General features: G+C 41.9%; 1 protein-coding gene and 1 long non-coding RNA gene across 5 annotated transcripts in view; one reads left to right on the top strand and one right to left on the bottom strand.

Moving 5' to 3' along the window:
- The window catches only part of LOC111262076 (uncharacterized), a 120760-nt gene that overhangs the window by 58852 nt on the left and 39569 nt on the right, over window positions 1–22339 (top strand). The window lies entirely within an intron of this gene.
- LOC111262078 (uncharacterized) lies at window positions 1207–9888 on the bottom strand. Of its 3 annotated transcripts, none has more exons than XR_002681380.2 (4): window positions 9274–9888; window positions 9039–9071; window positions 3992–4732; window positions 1207–3560 (listed from the first exon to the last, which is right to left on the bottom strand). It is a non-coding gene; the product is annotated as an uncharacterized LOC111262078 (long non-coding RNA). The 3 variants fall into 3 exon arrangements; XR_002681379.2 differs by having other exon boundaries at window positions 1207–3433; XR_002681381.2 differs by having other exon boundaries at window positions 1207–3433; window positions 4502–4732.

Below are 22339 nucleotides of genomic sequence, written 5' to 3'. Positions count from 1 at the left end.
TCTAGCATTGACAATAGCTATGCATGTAAACACTTGGAAAAAAATGTTAGGTCGCGGCCATCGTTTCATCGTAAACGTTCGACGCTACCAGACCTTATTGTGGTGACTCTTTTGAAGCCTGATCGAACCGCTATTGGTAAAAGTTGCTAAATTAAAGTAAGCCGTCGACTTCGTGGGGGGCCGTGGCGCCAATGGGGGAAACTAAACGGTCAGTACGCAAGCAACCTTTGTCTTTGAAACGAGCAATACAGCATAACGCAGCCACGTAGCTGTTCAGGGATAAAACGATTCATCCTTTTTTCTCTGTGTTCCACCATTTTTTCCACCCCACAACCGTCGCCGATAACGCTTATGTGCTATTTCTCTAACCGTATTCGTCGACGCTATCCTCATATTGCTTTTGCATCCTGTCTCGAAGCTGACCTTCAGCTATTTCCAACCTTTGCTTTTTCGTATTGTCTCGTATGAATTGTCCTGTGTTAGAATTTCTTTTCTAATACAACGACCGGATAAGGCCCCGAAGAGAAGCCGAAGTTTTGAATTTGCTCGTCTGTTCAAAAGTTTCTTTCGAACGTGTTTTTGATGAAGATCCGCGTCAGTAACACGGCCTATGTAAGGAGCTTAGGAATAACGCAATGAACGGTGCAAACAAAACCTTCAGTTATAGCAGTTATTTGTGCAGCTGTCGATACTCGCGTTGGAGAGCAGAGCGCGGTTTGAGGACGGTGCTTGAATTCGAAGGCGAGGCAAAGCGCATCGGAAGATTCGTAGCTTTGTTCACTTAATCGAATCTTGTGGTGTTCTTCGAATCAGTCATCGTTTGACAGTTCGAAGCAGGCCAACTGTGCATTTCGTTTGACGCTATTATCGTCAAAGGCCTGGTCTCTTTGACAGTTGTTACTCCACGGATGTAGCGGCTTTTTCTCTTCCTGAATTATGCTATTCCAGATTGTGCACACGTGCCTCAAAAACGTTCACCTGTTTTGTGTTCGGGAAACGCCACGTACACACTGATCAAAACCAAAAACAAAAAATGCAATTACCTATGATTCCAACCTAGTAAAAAGAAAAAACAGATAAACTGACAAAAAAAAAAAATATATATATATATATATATCGCTTCTTTTTTGCTTATCATTTCTATTATTATAAGCGAGGGCCCGAATTATCAAACTTACGCTCAGTTAAACTTAAGTGACGTTCAAGCCATTTTTATCTTCTGCAATATTTATTTAACAAATTTACTAACAAACTTGGTATATCTGTAATACGATGTCACTATACTCTGTAATAAATACGATCGATACTTTCCATCTTCTGTTAACGAACGATAGCCATCAGATAGTTAAATAGTTGTTCTTGGCAAGTGCAGTAATAGTAATAGTTCTTGGCTGATGTTTAAAGTTAACAGCGTAATGATACCGGAAATTGCATATTTTTGTCGTCCCCTCCGCTTCTGGAGGACGAAATTAATCATTTAGTCGATTAGACTGCTATAGGGTTCGTTAAAACACGGATTAGAATTGCTTTATTTACGCGACGTACAAAAACTCAAATCATCATAAACGTCGCACGCCCAACGCTTATTGATTTATTTCCTTACAATACCCTGCTATGTACACATTCTCCTATTGATTAGAATCCATCGAATCTCGAAATATTAGTGTGAGCTACGATCATTGCAGATTGTTGGAACGCTTTCTGGCATTTCCAAGACATGACGCCTTGTTACGACTACTCACTCGCTTATCTTTCTAGTAAAATTGCAACGCCTTGAATTGTTTTTTTTTTTTTATTTTTGTCAGTGTTGTAGAAGCTTGGTTCAGAAGCAGCTAGGCCGGAATAATGCGAATATCATCGTTGTGGCCACATTGATGGCGACCCTACTTCTTGGCGCCGCCTTCAAGCTGTTACTGAGCGCCGGTGATCAGCGGTACGGGCGTGTGTGTCTGTGTCTATGCCATTCCGTTTCTGTATATAGTAAAGATAAAAACGAAGACCTGCAGGTAGACGCATACGATTCGGGACTTCTCTCAGTTTCCAGAGGAGAACAAGGACGTTTAACGGCCTCGATCCTTATTGCTGCAGAACCGTGCTAGCCATTGCTTTGTTGAAAAATTGGTACTCTGCTCATTTTTTTATTATTGTTGATAGTGGACTGCAAGTGCTATTCCTCTTTACTCTAAACAATCTATGTAGAGTTCAAATAATAACAACTTCACGTTTTATTTGGATGTAATCAATGTTCAAATTGAGCGTAATTCTACAGTGAATGTATAGCTTTTCCTCGTAGCATAGGTGTTCAAGGTTACTACCGTTATGGTCGATACATTGCCGATCGTGGTGGACCACTGGTTAGCAGACTTCCAAATATTTAATTTGCCGCACCGACCGATTCTTGCTTAGTTGCTCTTATGAAATATTTCTATACTGTCGGCTTTATGGGGTAGTGCTTGTTGTCTTCGAAACGTTCCTACAGACTAAAATCCGTCGGCATAAGGTCTGCAGAATAGGCAAGGACCTTATGGGACCAATTCATCCAGCCTATTCATTTGGAATAATTTTTCAAGATACGCTCTTACATTACAATGATATCGTGCAAGTGCTCCGTACTGTTGGAAATAAAATTCGTTTAGCAAACTCCTTTCGAACGTGTTGTCAAATTATTGATATCGGTCATTGTACTGTACCCTTGGTAGCACATTGTAAACCCGGTAAACTCATCATCTACAGACTTTATAATTACACCGTTCTGTCCAAAATATAGATTCATTGTTCTAAAATATCCTTCCGAAACACTGATAACCTTTTTAACTGTTTTCCAAATAGCAACGCTGTGTTTCTCGGTTTCGATTAGTTTCATCGATGGCATGTGTTATCATCGAAATGTAGCTTTCCCGTTTCGAATTTTTAAAATGCGATGAACACTCAGTTCGCTGATGTCCAGCTTAGTACCTGACTGTCTTACGAAGTTTCAGGACATATCGTTATACCTTTCAATGCTTCTTCTTGGCTGGCGAAGCTTGTTGATGTTGTTGCATTGTCGAAATGTTGCCCATGAACGTCCTGAACGGTTCGATCCTATTCAAACTGATTCCTATCCAATTAATTGTCAGTCGCGTAGATGGGTCTCATTTTCATATTTTGAATTACATTTAAAAAATGTTTCTCTGCTGAAGGCATAAGCTTAGTTCAATAATTACTTCTTTTAATTAATTAATTAATTATATCCTGAAAAGAAAGAACAGTTGAGACGTTATGAATTTTTCAAAGCCATATCCATTTTTTGATACAGTATGTATGTATACAATGCGATTAAGTTTCTGCTCACGTAACACAAATTAATTTCCGTGACTCTGAGTTTCTGTCCGGGTAGTATAATCAATGACCATGTCGTCAATCGGATAGCGGCGGGAAGAATCAGCTTAGTTCACTGAAATGAATACGTAAAATTGGAAATGTGTCATAATTATTCGATTTCGATGAAAACTCATAATGGGCATGAGATAATTGTATGAACGCCGTAGGACCCCGGAACCAGTCGCCTGCAAAGCGTCCGCCTGCAAAATGGTTTCGGCCATTTAAGCAATACGTTATATGAATGCGTATGAAATAATACATAAACACACATGAAACCCCAAAATTTGCGTCACCCATTACACTCTCGCAAATTGTTGTCTCCTTTAAAGACAGATCTCATCTATAGCCATTGTTTATATCTATAATCAACTTATTTCCAATTCATAGTCAAATGTGACATAGGCCACAAAAATCGAAACATGTACACTGCCCTACGCTTTCAGTATGCACGTGCACTGTGTACGAGCAGTATAATGACAATAGATGATTTTTATGCAGCTGCAGAGTAACACGATATTACTCTATTACCGTCACGACGCGATACTATGTTCGTAGTCCATTTGATTACGCTAAATGGTCTACTATCGGCGTTAGCAAAGGTGCCTGATTAGCTGAAACAAGAAAAACGTACACAATCTATTGAACTGCAGCAGAAACGCTGAATCAGCCAGTCGTTCCGAATCCTTGTAATTGTTCAACGAAGAGGAAAATACGTCGCTAAGTGTTGTGGGAACGCTGCCCGAACATCATCATGAAGTTCCAATTTTGACTCGGTGACCAACATACCCGGACAGTAGAAATAATAGCTATATTATTGGTCGACAGGGACACTAGCGATATCTCGGTCGTTTTCTGTCTTCGTTAGCTCCCAGCCGTGATATTACCACGATACTTATTATCGTATGATATCGCATGACAATCGCTATGATCATGCGTAAAAATCAATGCAGGCAAGCAGTTGCTGTTGTCACCCATGGTTATTGAAGAACGAAGTGCCAGCTTGTGTGTGGGATCTAAGAGTTAACTGTTTTTTTGCTTCATGCACCCATTTCGTAATAACTATATTGTCGCACATGATTTCGTTCGAGCACAGAAGTGGGCTCCACATAAGAAAGTACACAGTGATGAAGTCATGTATTACCAATCAGTAATCCACAAGTGAGCCCCAGCATTATAGTGTTATGGTGCCATTACGCTCATTCTGTGCCTTGCTCGGTTAGATGATTTTGTCTAAGGCGCGAATGAACCGACTTATTCGGCGACGTGCACCAGATTTTTTTTGGTATTCCATGCAGCGAAATTAGCAATAATCCTGTTCTTGTTCTTCATAAGATTGAACTGCTTCTCGCATCTGCTTCTGAATGTTCGTTTCCTAGAAAAAACAAATACAAGTCAACCTTACAATGATGACGACGATACGATTGAAAACACTGCGCTACTGTTAGGCTATCGATGCTATCATGTTTCTGATACATTGCGAACGCAGAAAATATAAAATGAAGATGTTAACGCATTTCAGGTGACGATATAATGCCTAAAAGCGCCAGTTACGTCCTGACGGTTACTACTACAACTACGTATTGATGGCTGTCGCAGTAACGAACAAAGTATATTCGGCCAGTCCTTGACATTCGTAAACAGTAATTATGAACGCCACTGTCTTCATGAGCGCACATATCTATTATCTACAATTGTTATATAGGACGTACAAAGTATCTCCGCGTTCGTCGCTTAACGTTCATCCCATTTCCATCGCGGGCAGTTTTGACGTGAGCTATCGGAGCGCCTACACGGGATGTTGTTATTGTTGCTGCCGCTGGCAGGTATCTTTTTTTTTTGGATAAGTAGACCGACGGACGTTTGCTCGGAAGCTAACAATAATCACGGGTGGTTCTTGGTAACTTGGCAACTGATATAATTCCTTTCAGCTCAGCCCCCGACGCTTGTATCTAATGATGTCGGCCGTGGTAGTTGCGTGGCTAGAGGCGCAATATCATTAGAATACGATAGCCGTAAGTTGCGTTGCCGCCATTGTAGACGATGGCGGCTGGTGGCGCTGTCTACGCCAATCTCACACTAATACAAAGGAAGCTTCTATAGACTATCAAGGCGGATCAGCCATATAAAGAATACCGACTACGAACACATGCTCGTATACATGTACAAGTACCTGTGAAGAATTTTGAAAACACCCATCCTGGCCTTCCATTGAAGCGGTGACTTCATGTTGAGGACAGGGAAAAACCTATTTTTCGCCGGGTAGGATCGGATTTTAGCACCTCAATATAGTAGGACATATACAAGGCTATGTTTAATTTAAACAAAAAGCTTTCTTTATTCCTTCTTCGTACGACGAGGAAGGCAAATACGTTAAAATAGAGAACCCGCACTTGTGCAACGGAGAATTGAACACAGTCTTATGCTAGCCCTTACATTGAATGTAGGTAATTTTTAACATGGGAATGTGGACGCGACCATCTGTTATCCCCATTGTCAACAACAAATGCTTGCAATGAAAAGACTATGTCCGATTTCGGCGTAAGTCTGAATATGACTGTATAATACACATGCAGTTCATTTTACGCTGCTAAATCACGTATACGGTAACTGGATTTAATGGAGTCACAAACGAACTTACTTGGCCGACATCGAGTGTTCATTGCATCCCATTCAAAGTCGTTCAGAGTACGCTTACAGACAATCTCATTTTACATCTTGAATGATGTCTATGATCAGCAACAGCATAGAAATGCCGGAGTTAAGAGACCGATCCATCTCTTATATTCATTCAACAACGAGGGAGAAATATAATACGAGTGCGGCTCGACAGATTTAGCGGGTTCGGGTAGGGTGGGTGACAAAGTGGAAAACGTTTCCTAATAGCCTGTTATGCACCCTTCCCCCCCCCCCCCCCCGCCATTCGCTTTTGATGTCTTCTTATCAATTTATAAAGAACAGCATGTCTGATAGCCCCTCCCGCCCCACCGGATGGGACTGAATATCGGCGAGGTTTCAAGTTTGAAGTTTCTCTACTTGTCAACGTCAGTCTTAAGCTAACGTACGCCCCATTCCCCCTTCCCTTCACTTACCGCCTTAGACACATACACGAACACACACGCAATTCAGCCTCGCACCAGTTTTCACATAGGTAGCTCGGTTAGCTGGCAAGATGATACGAGTCGATTTGTGTCGTTATAGTGAACCTGTTCTGAACAGAGCTTTTCCTCTCTCATAAGCAATGACGTTAAACAGAGACCAGGCGACGACCGGTTGCCGTCACATTGATCAACTTCAAGAGGTGTTGAACGGCATTTAATGGCGTCGAGCGCGTTCGTGCATCAGTGATGGTAGTCATTTAGAAGTGAACTAGCTACTCAGCAACAATTGGCAGACGCAGCTTCGCTTCGTTAGTCTGGGTAGCAGCAGTAGCAGCTGTGCTAGTAGTTGAAGCGGTAGCAGTTGCCAGCCTAGACGGCAAGACTAGAGGCTTTTATTCTTCCTGTGAAGGCCTGTAGGAAGGATAGAGGAAGGCAGTCGGTTTGCTGGATATTTTCTGGAGGAAATTGTTGAAATTATTGCCCCAAAAATGATCTGAAGAAAAGCAGGGAAAAGGGCTGGGAGAATGGGAGGTTGCGGTGTAATGGTGAAGGGAATATAAACGGATAGAAAACATGGTAACACTCGTACGAAAACGAACGGATGGGGAAGACTACGTTCGTGCTCCAGATGAATTGTTCACGAGGATTTGGGGCGTGAGCTAGGTGTGCGTCGTATCGCGTCGATCTGACGCCGGCCGCCTGCTGCTACTGCCGCTACTACCACCAAAACTGTACCGCTACAGACCTCAAGAGTGGCCATGGTAATAGCGTACAGAGTGGAACGCCAGCCGCGCGAGAAAGCGACGCTTCTCGATCTGGTTTGACGCCCTGTGTCCCCTGTTGCCGCAGCTTTATCTTGACGCTTCTCAGTATTAGTCTCTATCTGTCGCTTGCTTTCTGACTCGCTCGCCTTCCGTGAGCACATGTACGCGTGTAGAGCTGCTGCTGGCAGTTGTCTTAAAAGAAGACGCTCTATGGAGAGGGGGCGGCTATGCCAGTCATAGCTGCTGTTGTTTTTACCACGTTAAAGACGTCGTTCCTTCGGCAAGAACGGCAACTGACTGACTCCGTGTATTGTTACTGCAGGATGCAGCAAGAGAAGACAAAAAACACGGCCTGAGACGAAGAACGTTGCTGTTGCTCCTGTCGTACTAAGGCAGCAACGAATGAAGGAACGGCCGGCCGGCCAGCCGGATAAATGCCACATCGCATTGCATCATCGTGACTGTGCTGCTTCTGTATTTGTGGCTGCTGTAGAGCGAGCACTGGCACTAACCCCGACGCTGGGGACGTTCCCCCCGACGAAGAATAGTGCATGGTGTAGGGCGCTGTTGTAGCACTCACTAGTAGTTTGATTTCCCTGACTGTTCCTTCGCCGCCAGTTAGCGGGTGGCAAAACAACAAACGAAGAAGCATCTTCGCTCGTCATCTTGATCACGTCGTGGTAGAAGGGAAGAAAAACAACGAATAGATTTGGAGGAAGGGTCAGGACGCTTAAAGAACCGATTGGGATGAGAGATGCAATAGCGATACGTTATGTACTAGCAATCGACCACCGTCACGTCGCCAAGTGACTGCAGAGTTGCTAAAGACAGAAAGAGCTGCAAGCATACATTAACGATAATGTCATCTGCGTTTGCCTCTATGAACTTTTAACGTTTTTGAGCTATTTGCTTATTTCTGAAATAATTCATTTAAACGTAAATAAATAAACGTGGCATGAAATAGCCATTTAGAAAAAGCGCAGACTAGCTGATATGATAACAATTTACTTTCAATGGACGTTCTAAATCGTGTTTGTTTGTCTGGTCATAATCCTATAAACAATATAATCCTGGCAAACGCTTTTGTGTTGTAGGGGTAAAATTAAATTATAGCTTTACTATGACAAGAAATTATCCCGATGAGATCTGCGCTAGCGAGTTCCCATCAGATGGCATTGCTCCGACGGCTGAGAAAATAAGAATTCCTGCTGGTTTGCCTGTTATGTGAGGCACGTGTGGAAGACGTACAGCCAAAGTAAAGTCGATCTATGAACGTTGTTTACCATCTCCTATTCAATGCGTAGCACAATTTTGTATCGATAAATATCAACACACGGGAATTGCGAGGTTTAAATCTTTTCTTTTTTCTTACGTGATATGTAATGCTAATGCTAAACGATAATCGGCTCGTTTAACAAATAAAATAACGTAACAGAACGAACGTTCGTCTCCCAAATAGAAGCCCTATAGTCTTCGCTAATACCTCGACATAACAAACGGATATTCTAATATCTTTAATTGGTAGCCTTTCATGGTGAATACACTCTCCGATTCAACGCAGCCCCTATGAAAGCCTCGTCGGTTAGACATGCTTTATTCTTACGCATGATGAGGCCACCAGTGTTGTGAAGTAAACAAGAGCCCACAAATAAGCAGATGGTTTACAAGAAAGTCCTTCGAGATATTCTCACTCAGATTATACGCCATTAGCACGGCTGGATAAAGGTATTCGGCCTGTGAACAATACATTATTCGCTTGAGTGAAGATCTCAATGCGGTAGTGAAATTTGTTAAAAAACGTCATTAAACCACTTACGCTGAAGAAGTAGCAGATTCTGAAGAAATCCTTCTGGAAATAGAGATTCAGTCTACAATAAAATGACGCTCGGTAACTAAGTAAAACTCCGACGAACCTATGCCTCTAGATAAAAGAGCTCACATGTCACAAATGGTGTAAAAACTAAATTTCGAATATACGCGTATCGTTTTATTTGACGAATTGTATTGCGAGCTGTTTAGACAAAAAATCATTCATCTACTCATCGAATTACCGTTATTATTCTTGAATAGAACGTGATTTTGATTCACGTGTATGGCTACTGCTGACAGCTTATATACATTTTAATTCACAACTAATAAAAGTATTGCAGAGAGAGTTAATTATTTTTCTAACCTAATTAATAGTAAACAATGCGACGCTTCTATGAGTTTTCGAATTAGTGCGTGGCATCTAATCATCTGCTAATCGTCTGCTAAGGAAATATTTACCAACAGTGCCAATTAAAAATCCTTTTTCTTTGCTGTACGACAATATCTATCCTGTGATATTTTTTGCGTATATTTGCGCAAAGATTACCAGTACAAGGCACCAACATAGAGGACATTATCTCATTGACTGCAGTCATGGCAAATGCAACTCAATCCTATTACAATGATTAATAATAATATTTCACCCGAAACTACAGCAGACCACTACGAAACGAGATATCCAGCCTTAGCTATGCACACTATTTAATGTAAAATTGACCGTGCTTTGAAAGCTTCATAGCTCTTTTGAACTATGTCTTAAAATGTATCTTTATTTTATTACCAGTTATCTTCGCAATGCATTCTCTGTACGAACAGCTTGCTAATTAGTCAGTAAAAAATGCGAAAATTAAAGAGATATAAAAAAAAAAGTCATGAACGCAGGGATTCGCTAATGTTTCTCAATAGCGGTGACGAATAGAGGCATGTATCTAAACGCTGCTAGCATTCTAGCTAAATAAAGGTATAGGTTAAGGTTACTGCTGATGCTGATAACAATAATAACGGGTAAATAATAATTATTACGTTCAGAAAAGCACACAGACTGTGTACGTGCATAAAAACACCGGAACGGACGGCCGAAAGCCGGCGAAAAGGAGACATCAAGGCACTTTGTGGCGAACTGAGCGATTGCCAAAATCACCAAGGTCCCCTCGATAAACGTGCTGCGTTATGTCCGCTGAAAATGGGTCGCTTGACTTTGGACAAAAGCAATCGAACGCCGTCGCTGGCACACTATTTATCTATTCATCCCTTCTTGGAGTGGCAGAGTTCGTATTAGATGAACGCGTTTAGAGACAGCAATAGGGGGCTTGATCGGCCCGATTACAAATTTTCCGAAAGTGGACATAAGTGTGATATACTGTACTGTTCACGATGCTGCTGCTTTCACTACGTTACGCCGTTTGTCATTGTGCCCTGGCGTTATGGTAAGCAGCATAAGAAAAAATAGCCGCAAATCTCATAGTCTTTTCATTATATAATAGGTTATTTCGGTTTTCGCAAAGACGTCAAAGCTATGACTGCTACGATATGTGTGCCGTTTGCAGTCGCGACTTCGTTACAATTCTCGATATTGACGAGGATATCCAGGTATAAATAGTATTAGGCAAGCCCCTTGTCTCTCTCGTGCAACTTAATGCTATGCACTCCGTCCGAGGATCGGTGTACCCGACAATCGATCTTTAGTCTTCAAGACGAACTTCACTTAGTTTTAACACTATTTCTATTTATAGTTGAAGTTGTGCTATGAAGAGAAAAAGAATCTGGCCGCTCTGAGTTCTGGCCGTGTCGTCTCCCCTTGTGGCTGAAAAACAAAGCTGTCGAAGTCCATTTTAGTTACCTCTGTAGGGACAGTGGCATCGCACAGACGAACAGCAGTTTACTCGCTATATGAGCGGATCGGTTTTCAAAGGAACAAGACTCACCCAATAAAGGCTAGCTAAGGGAAACAGATTTGAACGGAAGCAAGACAGGCCTAGGAAAAGTGCTATGTGCATACAACACTGTAGTACGTAGAAGTAGCCATGTGATACAACAGCATATCTTTATGCATATATAACGGAAGTGATACATTACAACACCAAATGTGCTAGCTTATCATTAAATATAATCAAAATTTTACCAAAAAGATAATCGGAAACAAAGTTTTGTACGAGCAAAAGGGCGACGCGTTACCTTTGTGAACCTAATTAATGTTATCTGGCAGCAACCAAAGTTGTCTCAGAATTCATAGATTATTCTACCGGCAGTAGCTTATGCTTAAGGAATAGACAAAAACCATTACCAGCATAAGAAATATCTCAGAAAAAGCTGTATTTTAATAGAGGAAGAAGTAAGACATCGTATTTTTACAAAATTCAGTCTAGTCTGTGATGCCACTCCGTCCAGGAAGCGAGCACATTTTACCGCATACGTTAATGAATATGAATGTACATGTGTAAACAAGCCATATTATCAGTGGTTGACATCTGCTGTGAATGTCTGGATACGTTTTATCTGGAAGATAGCGTGTGTAAGCGGTGCTGAAAAAAACTGCCTTTAATTACTGGACGGGAAAGAGTATTTTTTGCAAAAGGCATTAAGTATTGTTGCTCACGCAAGCAGTGATGCTGTCTGTGTCAATCCCAAGCATCACCTGTGGATCGTAAGTTGTGGCGGCCGTAAGGTGGCCATATCTTTGCCTGTTCCGTTCACTTAATGTTTCTAGCGTTCGGTCGGCCGCGGCGTCACAGCTGGTTGTTATAGTAAGACTATGCTAACGAATAAATCATATGTGACTACACAACGATTGCCCTATACAGGCATTCGACTGTTGTGATCCCGTGTCCGAACAGCAGAAGCAAGTGATCCTTTAGAAGACGCTTGTTAAGCTGTTTTCTAATGTCCTATGGATGATGAGACTGACCCAAGATAGCATAAGATAGTGATACGCATACGAACGCGGCAACCGTTGTCAAATTACGTTCTAGTTCAAAGTTTTATTATTATTAGTATTACTACCACTACAGTTTTTACTTGCGTTTCTCGTCAAGAGCATTACGTTGCTTTTATGCAGGGTCTACCACGTTGAGTGGTGACATCGATGAGCTTAACTGTAGTTGAATAGAAGACGGTGACGCCCGGCCCCGTATGCGTTAGAGGTCCTCGATTTGTGCCGTGGTTTCTTATTGGTTTTCTCGATAACATCGATCTTATTGCATGTATTCGCAAGTAACGTATCGCCGCTAGTTTACTATGCGCGGTTGACTACAGCCGAACGACCACGTAAGTTGTCGCTGTTCTTAGTTCGTTGACGACCTCGCCGTTTCTAACCGTAACGAGCGTAGCACCAAATCGATTTGGAAGTTGCCAAGGTTAGACTTTATTAAAACGCCGCTCGAAATGGACACCTTAGCTGTCCATAGGCCCTGCGATTACCGTAGATGTCCGGTGAAAGTTTTTCAACGCGCAACTGATTTCAATTCGATAAGAAAGGCGCCAAAAAGCGACAGGCGAAGAAATTTCACCGGGTTTTTGTCGTTGTACGCGTCACAGTTTTAATCGACGAAATTTTCTTTTAATTTTTTGTTGCCGAGTGCAGACATTTCCAGCTCAGGCATCAGAACGAAACATCGACACGAAAGGCTTATCGATGTGAATGATATCCTTATTACAGCGGTTTATCATTCTGTGACCTTTCTGAGCCTTCCGAAAAAGCATCGCAACAGTGCTGTGCATCTCCGAAGTATTTTTCCACATTGGACCGATGTCAGCTATAAGTGCAAGGGTCCACACCACGAAAACAAGACCAATTATTGTCGCCATCAGTTGTTGACATCAGTTATAGGAGCATCGCTTGTTCTTAGATGTTAAACAATAATAGCATTACGCTGTTACAAGTGAATCCGGCGGACTTTGAAACTAAATAAGTTTTGAAGTAGATGGACTAAAGTGATGATTTTTAACACGTGTTTGAGGTCGTCTTACTTAATTTTTTTACACGTTTAGCCAGCGCTCTGGCTGCTTCTGGACAGATGCACTTATACCATTCACATTCCCCATCTAGGGCTTCTCGAAGTAAATTTATAGTACGGTATGCTTGCCAGTTATCCTTTTTAGCCGCAGTTATCCTTTTTTAGAAAAATAGCCGCAGTTTACACGGACTTCGACCGGGACAACAATGAGCATTTTAAAGCCAATGCTGAATATTCGTCTGCTCAAACCAGGAAGTAATTCAAATAAGTAACGATGAGGCCTGACAATGTCACTAAATTACCAGAGTGCGCGCTTTTTATTGTCGTATCAACGGTCTATGAGTTTCTTGGGGAACCCTAGAGAGCAAACTGCATTCAGTGTTTCACAATAGCAGACGCTCCTGATGCTCATTACAAATATTAGCGCTAGCTTACGTCTGAACGTGCTCTATACTGCGCGCAAGCTCGATTGCTTTCCAGAGTGGCGCCATACTTTGGCGTGGCCCTTCTTGCTCTACACAATGCCTTATCCATTGCTTCAAACAGCTCTTCATTGAATAGTATTCTGCAAAATGCACATGAAATACTCTATAGGCATTTTCAATTAGCTTGAAGTCAGTCAATGGGAAACCTTTACCTACTTTTTGCATTTTCAGTATGCGGTTATGATTCTCGAATAGGTTACGTGTGAAATGCCAGCTCTGACTAGCAGATTCCTTAAATCTTAAGCTTTGCTTGTGATCTAAACATCTGTATTGCTCCAAGCGTTCTTGCTTGTAGAAATACATTCCCGTTTTTCGGATTTCATCTAATCGTCCCCTCACTGGTCTTCAGCGTTTCGATCTACGTCTTTGAAACGTTTGCACCATTGACGTACTGAGTTATCGGCCAAAAGCGCCTTTGTCTCATGACGAATGGCCGGAGCGCTATGGTCATCGAAAAACAAAGACTTGACCACTAAGCTTTAATTTTTAAAAGTAAAAGATATTTCTTCCTCCGTACTTGTTCGCCTTGCAATAAACTCAGCCGATTCCCATTCATAAACTTCTAGAAGACTGGAGTATTTGCCAGCCAGAGTCGTCTGCTAACGCCGCGTAAATAAGTCACTCAGCCTCCATCACTCCAACTCACCGAACTGCGTATGTCAGATCAAATTATTATTATACATTAGATGAAAACGTTTGTGAGCACCCGCAAATATTGCCAAAAAGATTATTTGATATACGTCTGTGTAAATCGAACAACTACCAGTCAGGTATTGAAGGAATAGCGGAAATTGACCTGAAAGACCAGCATTCTTAACATTGCTTTTATAGTTTTTAGTATAATCATTAACAGATTAAAAGCTAGCGAATGATAAATAGAGTAGATATGAATTTCTTCATGAAGCAACGGTTGACATTTCAAACCAGGTATACAGACACTTAAGGAGAAAATCCAATATAACAGAAGGTTGATACTATATAATAAAGGGAAATTTCACCTACTTCATTCCTTTTGCCGTCTAATTATAAATAGCCAGCAATCCAATGTGTGCTTCGTATCATATGCTTATGTACTCATGAATATATTAAGTCTCAGGGGAGACAAACCTTGCAATAAATGCCGTGTCCGCTTGGCCACTCAGGGGATTTAGTTCTGAACTGCAAAGGTTACAGAATTATTCTGATCGTTTGGGAAACTAGCTGCACTGCTGCAATAGAAACATACTCAACACTAATACACGCATGTTGATTCATGAGACGATGCCGCCATCAACGTGTATGTGTTATATTTATTTGTCTGTTCCATCCCATGGGCATATTACAGGCACGTATAGAAAGCGATCCCTGTTCGAGTTGGACGACTCAAATTAAACGAATATGTCTAAAAGGTACCCGACTATCAACACTCATGCCCCAATAACAGACAAATCCATAACAGCATCACTTTTATTTCGTTATTCTTAATTTATTTAGTGTAATTGATTATGTTTGCTAATGGCGTTGTCTTCGATTGGTCGGATGTTTTTTCCTTGTAAATTATACGGATCGCGGCTACTTTCTAAATTGTCTCCTATTACTATTATCTAGAGCATATATTAAATAATCTGCTGTAGAAATCGAAATTTGCTTTTGGTCAGGGAGGGTTGGCTTCGATTTATAGTGAGTTTCGAATAAACGTAACAACTAAAGCGATCCGAAATTCAGGAGGGGCTCAGTCTGTAGTTTAGATAAATTCAATTTATCAGATCATCATTTATTGTATTGCGTTTATGAGCGCGCGCGAGATTTTGAATCCATGTTGCCAATTGCACCTTTGATATGATAAACATATCATTTGGTTTGGGTATGACACCGTTATTTCTATTCGGATAATGACTTGTTACTATGATTGTTCTATAGAAACCAGTTGTTCGTGATTAGATCGTGTATCCTATCACGAGCTAAAGCATTCAAGTTAATAATAAAATAAATAAGTTCTAATCATTCGAATATGCGAGTGACAACCAATACGATGAGTCGATGCTGAACAATATCCTTTAACTAGTTGTTGGCAAAGTGGGGTTGATGCACTCTCTTTCCAAAAGGCAGATAGACTTCGATATACTTTTGCTTCTTGAACGAAGATTAAATGGCATTACGCATAAAAATGTTTTTCTTTTTTATTTTCCGTTCCACCGTTATCTCATATGAATCCACAATATCATAATACGTACAAAACATGGGCTCTGGACGATTGCAAAAGTGAGGGCAGCGTCTGGCGGGTTTGGTTTAATGATTCATCGCTTACCTCTGCTGCTGCAGCTGCTTATCGCAGTGGTCATAATAATTGCTGGATGACGGCTACAAAGTGCGTCTCGCTCATTGATCTTCGGTAGCTTCATCTTCACATCGCGGTTGGCGCGGCGGTGGTTGTTGATTTTACTGTGTTGGTGGTGATGGCGACGGCAGAGTCAATGGAACCACTGTTAGACCGATGAGCTTTTAGACGACGAAGGAGCAGTGATCGTATCATACGAGTCATCGAAAAGCCTCGGATCAGTACAAAGCAAAATAAAAAATGTAATCAAATGAAATCAATGTACACCGCGTGCTGTATATTTAGCCGGTTCTGAAATGGTGGCAGACGATATGCAATAAAAACATCCTATATCACTTCTTTACCTGTACATGAAAGTAAAAATCAGACTGAAAATCTGGTGCTTATCGCATCCTAAACGATTTGCAAGATTCAAAACCACCATCATTGTTGGTTAAAACAGCCCTATGTTAATTAATTTCACGCGTCCAAAGACGCTGGCTGCAGTCTGAATCGGAAGTTGGATCGGAACGTCGATCGCCGTGACAACTAAAGTGAGGAAAGTCTCAATACAGCCTAAGTTTTCTTTTTAACAAGTTTGGCGTCTTCGCCTCAGTAAATATTCGAGAACCTACCGGTATCACCGGCATCATCGGTACCGGTGACACGAAGTCACCAATAGCATCTCTGAAGTGTTTGTCAAATACGAGCTAACTGAACGATATTTTTCGGCCGTCGGAAGTTACTAATGATGCAAGATCATTCGTCTTGGTTCACAGGTGGAGTTAGACGGCCAATATTCAGATGTAATACAACGCCACGCAAGAGTATGGACATGAGAATGCGTGTTTCAAGCTGCTAATTGTAAAACGCTGAGCTAAAACGACAAAGAAGAGTATCGAAAACAAGACAAGCGATCCGGCAATGTTTTCTACCGAACGTAATTACCTTGTTACATTTACGCCTATGACCCAGTTGATGCTAGGCTACGGGGTGTACATCTTTAAATCTCCTTCTAGGTTTCCGCCAATATTCGCCGCTTTCGAAATAACGAACTTTTTCGTTTTACACACACGACTGGTTCGTTGTACAAACACCAGCTATATCATGTATCCATTAGCAGGCCCACGTAAACTATACCGCATAGTATTCAGCTGTATTCCGGTGGCAGAAAAGGGTTTCTGCTTGCTATACGTACATATTTCTCCTTTTAGATAACACTAACTAATAAATGAGCGTCCCTGATCATTCGAACAGCCTGTACGAGTAGTATCAGGAAGCTGGATGGGTGATTTGTACTTGTGCATTTTATATGCAATGAAGGTCGAAGAGATTTTACGGTTGTTGGTGTTATTATTTCGTTAAAACGCATCTATTTGATTACCAGGATCATTATAGTTACGGTCAGGCGTCTCAGCATTAACCTCGTCTTACACTTTCTTTTGTTCGTTCCCCGTTTCTGTTTATGTTAATATTTACACACACTGGTGCCAACTTCCCGCCGCTGTACTGGAACACTACAATAGCTGTTGTCCATAGGTGCATGGATGAACACGGAGACGAACGGACGGGTGCCTAGATGACCGTACAGATGATTGGCAGCCTGAGCGAAGAACGCGGAGGATCTGTCTTTTTTTTTCTATCTGCACAAACACTTCCACTCGTGCACCGACATCATACTTCAGGCATCGACAACAATACTAATCGCTACCGCTGCTAGCGTACGATGAAGCAATGGGCTATATCCCCATTTATCTTTCTCTCTATGTGGCATTGTAATATGTGTCTGCTGAAAGATATGTGTCGATGAGAACATTAATGACGAAACGACAAAGCGATCGGCGCCACCAGTCAAATAAGAGGCCAACTATCAACGTGATCTTCAGATCTTTAGGACAAGATGGTATTACCACTCTGGCACTATAATAGGATGCCAGTAAGACTAATATTATTTCAACCCCTTACGGTAACAGTAAATAACGGAATTACGTCGACAGTAAAAGAAATAGTAACAAAGACAACAAAACAGGAACATATACGCAAGGGAACCTGTCGGAGGGCCGAGGCGCAGTATCTGATTCGTTCGTGGAACGGCAAAAATAGCATTCGTCGCGGCATGTTTTGCAAGTATCTGTCCCAAGGCACACGTGGCCTGCTACGAGTCGCTTCGGCCGAATGAACGAAGGGTGCAGTTAGAGTGGCCAACCAAATACGACAATTCGATCAACGGTATTTTTTTTGTATCGTTTCATTATTTTCAGTTGCAGTATTTCATGAGTTTCAATTTAAAGACCGAATCGTGTGTTGCGCACCTAAACGGAACGAGCGGACGCTCGTAGAAGAAGTCAGCCATTTAACTTGAGAAGCGAGACAGGTTGGATAGCGTCAAAAATGACGTCGTTCAAAAGATCCATCAATCAGCGACACGTGCAATTGTTAGACATTCTGATTTACACGCAGCGCGATATAGCAGCAGTTCCCCTAGAGGCAAGAATGTAGTAAACGCTTCGAAGTGATGACAATGAATGGGTGTACTACACGAGCAATATTACAGACATGAACGGATGCTGCCGAAGAATGAGTTATTATTTTTCCTTTCGCACTCGACCTCTTGTTTAAAGCGAACGACACAGACGACGACGACGACGACGACAACAATGGTATTAAACGAAGGCTAACGGAATTGGCGCCGCCATTCACCCGCCGTTCGAGCCATCGTTGGCATTTGTACCGTTCGCGCCACTCAGTACGAACGGGTGGCGGGCGGGCGGGCGAGCGTGTGAGAGGGGGAACGAGTGAGTGACTTGGCCTTTCTATCACAAACAGACATATCTAGCGGGTGATGTATGCATACGCCGAGCGCGGTGAACGAGCAGCATGCAGACTGAGAGGACATACTCATTTTTATCATAAGGCGAAGCGACGGAGGAGTAAACAGGTGGAGTGCACAGCGACAATCGATCAGCAACAGGACCTGACCAGTCGGCCATATGGTCAGACAGCACAGAAGGAAAAAGAACGAGGCCAACAGGTAACGAAAAGGCCCGTGTCGCAGCGTACTTAAATACATACGATAATCGAAGCTCGACCGAAGTGAGCTTCATCCGAGTCGGGACGGCCCTCGGGATCCGAGATTCGGGACATGAAAGAGGGATAAAGAAAAACAAATAACGAGTTAATTAGTGATATAATTAGGTATAGAATGCGCAAAATCACTATATATAAAAATATATATATAGTACGTATTTGGGCAAATCGTTTGCCTTGCGCTCACATTGCCATAGAGCTCGCTGGCATCGGCAAAGACAATAGACGTGCAAGCGTTTGTACTTCCAACGTGCTAGCGTAGTTGAATTATAGCTAGATGTTCACCGGTTGTAAAACCCTTCTGGCTGGCTAGATGCATACGGGTAAACAGACGCGAAGACTGGCGCATTCTGCTTACTAGAGTATTACCGGACGTCGCAGAATCTCTGTACACGTAGCAGTGATTTTTCCGCGACACGTGATTGCCTGTCTGTGTCTGACGCTGGCTCTGAACTCTGGAGCACCAGCGAAGGGAAAATCATACTTTCACCAAACTACCTTGTGCGTCGATCTGCTGCATCTGTACCCAGAAGGCGCCAAATGTGTGCCATTATCGCGATATTGGAAGCGTTTACGGGACGTATGATGTGTTGAGCTTCTCAGCTTTCAGCTGTGAGGCGACTACTCCCGCCACGTAGGACTCTCCTGCCAGCGCCTCGCTAACTACTGTTGTTCTTTTCCCCCGTCCTGTATTGTCCGTCTGCTCGGCCGCACCGATGATACTATGCTGACGAGGTAAGCGGGCGAGATTATCGTGCGATTGCTATTATTATTCTCATTATTGGCGCTCGCTCAAAGCTGCTTCCTTCTCATTCGTTCCGTTTCTATCTAGCTTTATTTTGTCCTTTGTCATCGTTCTTCTCCAGTTTCCGTTCTTCTCCCGTCTCCTACTCGACCTATTATTCTTGTCTTCTCGTAGCATGCAGTCAGCGACAGCACATTAAAACGTGAACACATTTTAGCACACGGTACGTGACTATACAAATGCGAGCACATATACAGACACACAGATACACGGACGGACAGATAGACATATTCGCACCCATTCCAGATCAATAGCTCACGCGCACAAATATAGTCACATTGACATTTAGCTCGGATCGTCTTCTACCTTTCGTGCGCCATCGAAGAATATGAGTAAGCCAGTACGCGCACCCCTTATATGACACTACTGTGCCAACTTACAGCAACGACCCAAAAATAATAGCGCCCACTATAACAAGGACGTGTATCTATATATGTGCCATGATTTTCATCTGTGTGACCCCGAGAAAGTCAGCCATGTGAGGCAATACTTGACGGCAGCACTGCATAAGACATTTATTAAGTTTTGGTCAATATTAGATCGTTATTTAGATTTGTCAGTCAACGTGCCACTTTAACAATGTCAATTTAACGAAACTGAACGCTTCAGATTCAATTGAATTTTACCTCATTACCTTGCACGAGAGGCTTTTGACCTCGTTTGCTATTGCTAACTGTTCAAGTCAGTCGGAGCTAAGCAGAAAGTTAACATAGATTAGAGTCAAAGTAAGGAGCCACCTACTACGCATAACTAAAATATTCGTATTACATTTACGATAGCATCAAGCACGTGTCTTGTTTGCTGGCGTACGTATCGGGTGATGCCTGACCGATCCGACAGCTCGACTTTTAACACACTATTGAACCTCGGGTGATTTATTCTGACTTCAGCAGCTGCAATCCTTTCGGACGTCCTCAGCACAGTCAGATGTTACTCAGATAACTTACTATTATAGTAAAAATAAACGAAAAAAAAAAACTAGAGAGATAATAACTTGTCACTTTTCGTCCACCGATTGGCAATCCTCCTAAAAACCGTATTTTTCCTAGAGCGTCAGACGCTGTACTAACCTAATAAAACACAGTTAAAGCCTTCGATAATGAACGGTCTAACCACGTTTTTTGTCCTTAATAGGATGAATAGCAGGGATGAGATCGCATCGTTAGCAATTAGGAAACAAGGGTAAGCGTTTATCAGTTACCTTTTGAAATCACTGCTGATATAAGTTATTGGATTTTCGAAATTTTTCTTCTGTAATGCGTTGCTTTGTGACCCAGCTCGGTTTAATATATAAGTCAGTTTATATTAAGGTCTCATTTTAGCGTTGAAACCGTTCTACTGACTAGTACAGGATTATCTGCCACCCACGCTTCTGGTGGCTATAGATTCTGTTCCATGATTACATCTACCTCAAAAGTTGCAGTTGTACAATACATCGCAATATATACAAAAAAGCCCTTTCGGCACTATGATTATAGTCAAGCGTAGTAGCGATACGTGGTCATCGAATAGTATAATGTGTTGACCGAAAAATTAATGGGACCTATTATAATAAAGGAAGATAGTAAGGAGGCGTCTAGCCAACAAAATTCAGAATAAGGGAAAGAGTAGCTTTGCTGAAGTTGTGTGCGATTCGTCTATAGGCAAGCAGCGTTAAATAACAAAGACGACGATTGTTAAGTGTGACCAAGGTTGAACACGACGCGGGATAAATTTCAAGTTGCCTAGCGGGTATCAAAACAGAATCACAATTCCACGTTGAAAGAAGTTGGTAGCGAATTCCGTAAAACTTCTAAAAGCATTTCACTGCGGTAGAGCCGGGGTGGTGTTAAATCCTATACTATCTGCTCATGCTATTCACGTCACCGTTGAAGTTATTCGAAGTACTAGTAGAGTAATAGGATAAATACGACTTTTTCTTTGAGGCTAACTGGTTGACATTTTATAGGGCATATTAGCCTTTCTGGCCTCTTGGTTTTTCTGCCAGGTGAATCTGTATATAGATAAGGATGTTTGTTATCAGACGAGTAGCAAGAGCTAGCGCGTGCGGGAGATAGGAGCTTTTAATGCAGAATGTGCCTGCTGAGATATGAGCTTGAGCCTCCTATATATGCGTCTTTCCACACAGGAAACGTACTAAAGCTGCTGGATGAGACAATAGCAACAGATGTCAGAAACGAACTCTTCGCGGACATGGATGACGCAAGCAGCAGAAAAAGATTTATTTATGAGATCTCGTTCTTACCTGTTCATTGTTTCCTGCTTAATGATAAACAAACAAAGATGATCACCTGGGAGCCCTAAGCAATGTTTTTATTTTACATGTTTGTAATATCTCTCTCATTACTATATCTATGTTGGAAGCGTTACATGCCAATTTCGGTTCCTATTACTTTTTGTAGGGTTCCGGCTAGACGATTATATCAACGGGTCCATGGGATACAGTTTAGCAATAAGTAGTAAATTATGCTCTAACGCACCAGGCCTGGATGAGCCTGTTACGATGGTGATCATTGTATCTTTTCAAGAGCCTAAGCAAAAGAGTGAAGTGTATTATGAGCCGTGACGCAATTAATATCATTTTGATACCTGGTATATTATTTAGCAAATGGAAATAACTATGTGCGCAACAGTAAACATCTATATTATCGCAACGTTTTTGTACCGCAATGAGTTTCTTAC

This window comes from Varroa jacobsoni, unplaced genomic scaffold, assembly GCF_002532875.2.
Source record: "Varroa jacobsoni isolate VJ856 unplaced genomic scaffold, vjacob_1.0 scaffold_626, whole genome shotgun sequence".
In the NCBI taxonomy this organism is placed as follows: Eukaryota; Metazoa; Arthropoda; class Arachnida; order Mesostigmata; family Varroidae; genus Varroa; species Varroa jacobsoni.
Note: the sequence above shows the minus strand (reverse complement) of the source record. Positions and strands in the feature narration are given on the sequence as shown.